Source organism: Hemibagrus wyckioides, linkage group LG21, assembly GCF_019097595.1.
Source record: "Hemibagrus wyckioides isolate EC202008001 linkage group LG21, SWU_Hwy_1.0, whole genome shotgun sequence".
Lineage (NCBI taxonomy): Eukaryota > Metazoa > Chordata > Actinopteri > Siluriformes > Bagridae > Hemibagrus > Hemibagrus wyckioides.
In genome coordinates, this window is record NC_080730.1 from 14620114 (window position 1) to 14627878 (window position 7765).

Genomic DNA, 7765 nt, shown 5'->3' on the forward strand with positions numbered 1-7765 from the left:
GACCAAGGTACAATCGCAATAGCCAGAAACCCAGTTTACAGGCAAAGGTGCAAGCACATTGACATCAAGTACCACTTTATAAAGGAAACTGTGAATGATGGCAAGGTAATCTTGGAATACTGTCCTACAGAGCAAATGGTTGCTGACATTATGACAAAGCCAGCCACTAAGCTAAAGTTAAAGAGGTTTGCTCGAGACATGTTTGGTACTTAAAAGAGAAAAAGGTGTATGTTTACATCGTTTATGTGGAAGAGAAGCCTTATTTGTTATTTTGTTTTCAGGTAACTTAATAAGCTAAGAGCGAGCGTGGGTGTATTGCACTCTTACTCATTAGATTACGGCATCAGCCGAACTACTCTTGTTTTATTGAATGTATTACGGTTCATTTGGGTGTGATGTCATTACGTTATACAATGCACTCTATGTAAAACGTTTATAGTGTTAATGTCGGATGTACAGAGCCGATGCTTGTTCAAGTTTATTAATAAATGTTCCAAAGAAGTTGATAATGAGACGTGTAACGTTTTGTTTGTTTTCATACACGTGTTCAAGCCCATTCAAATCCATTTTAAAACAAATGAGACAAGTCTTTAAAGAGCAAATGGTGGCATATAAAATAAGAGCTGTGTCTGTGCTTATGGTATCTGTCTGTGCATCTCAGTCTGTCCATAAGCTGAGGTGTTACAAACAGCAGAACTGATTACTGGAAGAGTTTAAGAGTGAACAGATATTTAGAGACTTTTCCAAGACAGAATATGAGTCAATCCAACTTGAATAAATGCTATTATTTATTGAATGACATTTAATAAAACCAAGGCATTGAGTCTCAATAACTCTCCAGTAAACAGAAACAAATGACCACAACCAAAAATCCAGACATTACTCATGGCACTGAATATACATTTTACAAAAAGCTCTCATTTCAATATTAATATCATTTATCTTCAATAAAATATCAATTATAAAGCAATAAATTGATACAAACATGAAGGAGACTTGGCAAATAGGAATAAAAAAACAATATAAAATTTTGCACCAATTATAAAAGAGTAAGCCTGAATTAAACAATGGTACATAAACAATCTGAGTCCAAGGAGTGAAAAAAGCAGTATTAGAGATTTTGAGACCAAAACAAATAAAAAGAACAAATAATCACTGAATACAAAACACAACTAGATGAAATATTGAGAAATATACAACGACAACGTTTTCTGGATTCACTGCTATGGCCATGAAACTACAGTCTGAACCTTTTGAGTCAGCAAGTATTCTGTACATTTCTAAGAAATCAGATTTGGGTAAAACAATGGAAAAAGACCAGAAATGACTTTGCTATGGCTTTACAGCTGCAGCTTGAACAGTTCAACAAACAAGTCCAACAAACTCAGCTCCAATAACAAAACTATGAAAGTGCATAGATAACTGTTAACTTTTTTATAAACAGCAGCCAAGATTAAACATCCAGCTTCAGAAGCTTATTCTTCAATGACTGCACTCTTGCAGAACACTGAGAGCCAAGGGGCAGAAATAATGTCTGGGTCACCTCGAAGGTATACTTCTTCGGGTACTCAATGTTAAGTGCATAAATGATACCAAAAAGTAAAGCAAATGCATTTGGCAGGTCATCAACATCATCAAGCACAATTTTCTCTTCCAGCACCACAGCTATACTTCTTGTGTTTGGGTTGGTTATTGCCACATCTTCAACAAAACTGAGGATATCTACTCTGAGTCCCTTAGTGCAGGTTTCCTTCTGGACTGTGTCCTACAGAGACAACAAACTATGGGTCAAAATCAATACAGGACAAAAAGAAGAAAAAGAAGTGTCTTGCTCAAGGGTACAATCAAGGAAGCTATGTTTTGTGCTGGGACTTGAACACACAACCCTCCTATCAGAGACTCAAAGCCATCACTACAGCTAGCTTGCACTGCTTCACTGGAATCTTTAAGTGGCATTAATTCAGTGGGAGAAATAGCTGAATCAATGCAAACTAGATTGGAAGGCGTCCTCAGGAATCGAATCAGGGCCTCGTAGGCCAACTGCACACCAACTGCATCCTGTTAAAGCAAACGAAAAAATCTCTGTAACTAACTTTGGCTATGGCTGAGAAACTGAAATTATTTCCATCACAAAAATGATACAGTCTTTCATCATTCTGAAGTCACCTGGTTGTTAGCTGCTGCCAGTCGCATGACCATCTTCTTTCCAACCACGAACAAGAAGTTCTGGTTGTGGATGCTGGCAAGCAGAGTCTGAATATAAGACAGCACACAATATATAAGTTAAAGCAGAGTGGACTTTACCTGCGCAGTAACAGCAGCTGAATAAAGGTTTTACTCACAGCAAACGCCTCACGAAGCGCGGGCACCTTCAGGCCGATTTCAGTCACCCCTCTGTCTGAAAGATGGCAGCTAAGAAACAAGAGATGTAAATGTTTAGTGTATATTAAACATACAATACACTGTTACATCATTAAAGAGTGAAGAGGATCGTACCAAATAAAGGGCACCTCCAACTCCTCTGGGTTAAGGCGCTCCTCACTCTCCTGCAAGCCAAATCATTAAATCATTAAAACTCACACAGTAAATTTTACAGTATCCGAATCAGGAGAATAGCAGCATATGTAGATACACATCAGGTCTGAAAGTCTGAATTACCTCACAGTCGTTGTGATCATAGTCCCAAGTGGAGGTGAACATCTGTCCATCTTCAGCCACATACAGCAAAGTGCAGGTTACCGTTGTAATGGTTTGCTGTTGAATAAAAAAAATATCCACACAGAAGACAAATAAAAGCACAACTGACAAAATTCTAAAAGTTACTAACTACAAGATACACTTCATGACAGTGCAATAAATTTACCACAAAATAATGTGGCATGATGAATGATGTCTCCATTCGGTCACAGGAGATGAACTCTGTAACCCTCCCAGATTCAGCCTTAAGAGAACAAATTAAAGTGAACACAATTAGTCACTGCAATTAACAAAAGTTTTGTGATGCCACAACGAATAATCCCTTACCTGTATGCCAGTGAAACAGTCCTCTATGGAGGGCTCATAAGGGAATCCCTGCAAATGAGAAAAAGCTGAAACTCAAGATCTATTTCACAAACGTGAGCGTCTAATAATCATCAAGGTCAATTCTCTTCCTCAGAGTAATTAAGTCTGTGATTACCATGTGATTCAAGCTGCTCGTCTTGGTGGATTTAAACCAACAAAGACGGCTCTGTGGGCCTCTTATCATCCCCAGGAAGTATGTTTTCATTTCCACTGACTGAAAATAGAGAAACAAAACTAAACATTAGAACTTGTAAAGACGGGTGTTTGTGTGTTTGTATCTCAGCTGCTGCACTGTAGAATACCTTTAACTGGGAGATGGAGGCCTGTGCAGAGAGGAACTGAATATTACGCCAAGCGCTGATCAGCTCACCAGCATCGAGCGGCTGTGAAAAGTAGAGCAGGAAGATCGTGAGTGCTTCTGATCACAGCAGTTTCATACTAATATTCTGTCACTTACAGTAAAAACAACCTTGTAGAATCCATTGATTGGCTTTAGTAAATAAATGAAGGATTTTCTTACCAGAATGACAGCTGAAGGTTCTTCGTGTGGTTCGGTGGGCAGCAGCTGCAGGATTGGCTCAATGACCTTAACACACACACACTTAGACAAAAGTGGCCTGTAGGTTTTAAATGAAGTTAAAATATTACTATTTAACTGACACATACCTGGAGGACAGAGGGAGTATCTGCTGATTCCTCCAGCACATCCACAGGCTCTGCAATAGATTATTTTTCTGTGACTCAGAATTATGACTCTTCAATTACACAATATCAAACTTTCCAATTAATGCATAACAGTTAATAAAGCAGTGAGTTTGATAATTAGTTAACTTGTGAAGAAACAGAAAAATTGTAGCAGTCAGATTGTGTAAATTCACTGTACATGTGACCTGATTAAACTCTCTAAAACCTCCTGCCCCTGTCCACCACCCAAATCTATAAAAATTATTATACTGTATAATTATTAAAATCTTTATACTCACCATGATATTGTGTAAATGAAATGATTAGTGAAGTTCTCTAGGTAGATACCATACACCACTCAGCCATAACATTATGACCACCTGCCTAATATGCTGTTGGTCCCCTTTTTGCTGCCAAAACAGCCCTGACCTGTCGAGGCATGGACTCCACTAGATCCCTGAAGGTGTGCTGTGGTATCTGGCACCAAGATGTTAGCAGCAGATCCTTTATGTCCTGTAAGTTGCGAGGTGGGGCCTGCATGGATTGGACTTGTTTGTCCAGCACATCCCACAGATGCTCGATTGGATTGAGATCTGGGGAATTTGGAAGCCAAGTCAACACCTCATTCTCATTGTTGTGGTCATCAAACCATTCCTGATCCATTTCTGCATGAGGTGCATTATCCTGCTGAAAGAGGCCACAGACATCAGGAAATACCGTTACCATGAAAGGGTGTAGATGGCCTGCAACAATGCTTAGGTAGGTGGTTCATGTCAAAGCAACATCCATATGGATGGCAGGACCAAAAGGTTTCCCAGCAGAACATTGTCCAACGCATGACACTGCCTCCGCCAGCTTGCCCTCTTCCCATAGTGCATCCTGGTGCCATGTGCACACACACCCATCCATCCACGCGATGTTAAAGAAAACTTGATTTATCAGACCAGGCCACCTTCTTCCATTGCTTCGTGGTCCAGTTCTGATGCTCACGTGCCCATTGTTGGTGCTTTCAGTGCTGCACAGGGGTCAACATGGGCGCCCTGACTATGCTGTTCATGACCCTGTAACACCACTGTTCCATCTTTGGACCACGTTTGATAGATACTGACCACTGCAGACCGGGAACATCCCACAAGAGCTGCAGTTTTGGAGATGCTCTGATCCAGTCGTGCAGCCATCACCATTTGTCAAACTCGCTCAAATCCTTACACTTTCCCATTTTTCCTGCTTTTAACACATCAACTATGAGGACAAAATGTTCACCTGCTGCCTAATATATCCCACACACTAACAGGTGCCATCATGAGGAGATCATCAGTCTTATTCACGGCACCCGTCGGTGGTCATAATCTTATGGCTGATCGGTGTACGTCTGTAACCATGCCCTTTAGCGCGAGAGCTGATTAATCAGTAGTCTAAGTATGATTTAGTATAAAACCAGTAGTCAGGGTTGTTAAAAGTGACTTTTTAATGGGGATGAGTATTATATTGTGGAAATAAATGAAATTCTCGTTGGTCAAGCTCATCAACTCATTCAGGATTTTAGTGTGTAATTTAAAGCAGCAGCATGTTCACTAGCAGGTGAACTATTATTAGGAGAAATATCATATTCACATTAATATAACCAGTAAAGTGTTAAATAATTACAACAAATATACAAGTTCTCTCGGTAGATATGATTAGTCCAAATATTACACTGTCATTGAAATCGCTAAAAATCGGCTAAAGTCCGTTAGCGCGCTAGCTGCTGAATCACAAAGCTAAGCACGATTTATTTTATTAAACCCAGGAGAAGGGGTTGTTAAGAATGGACTTCTAATGGGGTAAATATTTCATTGTGGAAATAAAATAAATTCTTAAACCGAGCTTAATGATTTTATTGTGTAGTTTAAACCAGTAGCCAGGTTCGCTAGCACGGTACCTAGCATTAGGCTAATTCACAGCAACATGAGGTGTCTTGTGTGCTACATAACATTAGACTGTAACACTGTCACTTTAACATGATTTATTGTAGAAACAGTGTGGCATTAAAGGATAAAGATCATCCTACCTTGAGGACACTGAGTGTGTTCAGCAGGAGCAAATTATAAAATATAGAATTTGTAAATGCATTTTTCACGGACTTCACTTCCTGGTTTCCGTATAGTTCGGTTTTTCTCGGAGGTTTTCGGTAAATGCCGTAAACAGGAGGGTTTTTTTTTTTTTTTTTTTTTTTTTAAGGTCGTATCGTCTATAAACTGGTCCTACAGCTTGAATTCTAACTGTACAGCTACATGCTGCCTTAAACTTCAGCTATGCTTCACTCCCTAGGCTTCCTGAGCATTTCAGCTTATTATTATGATCATTATTATTGTTTATTTATTATTGACTCGTGTTGTTACCAGTTAGTGCTGGTTTATACTAGTTAGTGCTGGTTTATACTAGTTAGTTCTGGTTTATACTAGTTAGTGCTGGTTTATACTAGTTAGTGCTGGTTTATACTGGTTCTGAAGGTCGCACGATTTGGATTATCTTTTGGCATTTTTGCTACACCCCTGTTTCGGATTTCTCTGTACTCCACTACTGGATTTGACTCCTACACCGACTCTCCAGCGCAGCGATGATGAACTTCGGGGGAGGAGCCGAGCCTCAGCACCCGGATGTGGATCCCGAGCCCGGATGGAGCGGACTGTACGACCCCTGCAACGGTGAGTTACTGAGTTTCCTCTTTTTCACTTAAGTATAAAGTCTTTTAAACACCGCGTTATTACAACAAACCGCAATCAGGAATATCGTTTTATATGATTAGATGGTTTTGAGAAATTCTGTTCAGCTAATCTTTATTCGGCTAATCGCTTTACGTACACGATCAGTATGCTAAAGCTAGCGGACAAAACGGCAGACTCCAGTGAAACGAGCAGGGAAGAAGAAAACAGTGTTCATGTTTTCAGATATGTTAACATCAGCTTTTCATAAAAGTCCCAATGTTTACTTAACGTTTGCTAAAGTTTACTAAGTCAAATCGAGGAGTATTAGCAAAGATTAGCTAGACGGTTAGTTAGCATGTAGCTAAGTAATAGTTTTTCAGTGTTCATAGTTTTCTTTTTTGATGGAGTGAATAGAATAAGTTAAAATACTTACAATATCATGAAGTAACTTATTATTTTAAGGATTTTTCATTGTCCGTGTTTGTCGAGTTGTTAAAGCGGAGAGAGAAAGGGGCTGTGAGGAAAGGCAGCTAGCTGAACAAAACCAATCGGTACAAATAAATGGAGCTAGTGTGGCAATGTAGAGTGCAGCTTAGGCAAAAATATCAAGCTGTTTGTTTCAGTTCTGTTCAGCAAGACTTTGTTTATAGCTGTCGTGAATAAAATAGTTAGGAGTAGTGTAATTTACGAGAAAGGGTGAATTTTTGAGAGGAGACACAATTGGACTCAAAGGGGATTCTCACTGGAGTAAGAAACTGCTAAATGATGCAAGATGGCGGCGCGTGCAGAACGCGAGGCTCAGCGTCTCACCAGTTTTTGCGTTTTAGCAGTTATTTGTTTTTTATTCCTTGCCGGTTTGTTCAGTAAGAACAGCCTTGCTTTAACATTCTACAGCAGGCAAGAACTTTTAGACATTGGATTACACCATTCTGTTACTTCTATCGCCGATCTCCGACTCATCCCAGAGATCTCCAGAACACCGGAGGCTGCTCGATCTGCCCGGCCGGGCGGAAGTGCTCGCAGGCGGCGTCGAGACTGTAAACAAAGGCGGGGGAAGCGTGGCGGGCTAAGGGCTAAGCTAAAGCTTACGCCGCATCGGCTCTCTTTACCCAGCATTTTCCTCGCTAATGTTCGGTCACTGGTCAACAAAATGGACGAGCTACGACTGCACATATTCAGCATTAAGAGGATTATGGACTCAAACATCATGATTTTCACAGAAACATGGTTGAATAGCGGCATTCCGGATAGCGCTATTGAGCTAGCTGAACGCTATGTTTTCCGGGCAGACAGGACAGCAGAGGACACCGGTAAGACCAGAGGTGGAGGAC

General features: G+C 40.2%; 1 long non-coding RNA gene across 1 annotated transcript; it reads right to left on the reverse strand.

The window, feature by feature from the left end:
- Nucleotides 1–2357: 2357 nt before the first annotated feature.
- LOC131342425 (uncharacterized) lies at nt 2358–2755 on the reverse strand. Its single transcript, XR_009203041.1, has 3 exons — nt 2659–2755; nt 2497–2546; nt 2358–2412 (listed from the first exon to the last, which is right to left on the reverse strand). It is a non-coding gene; the product is annotated as an uncharacterized LOC131342425 (long non-coding RNA).
- Nucleotides 2756–7765: the final 5010 nt, after the last annotated feature.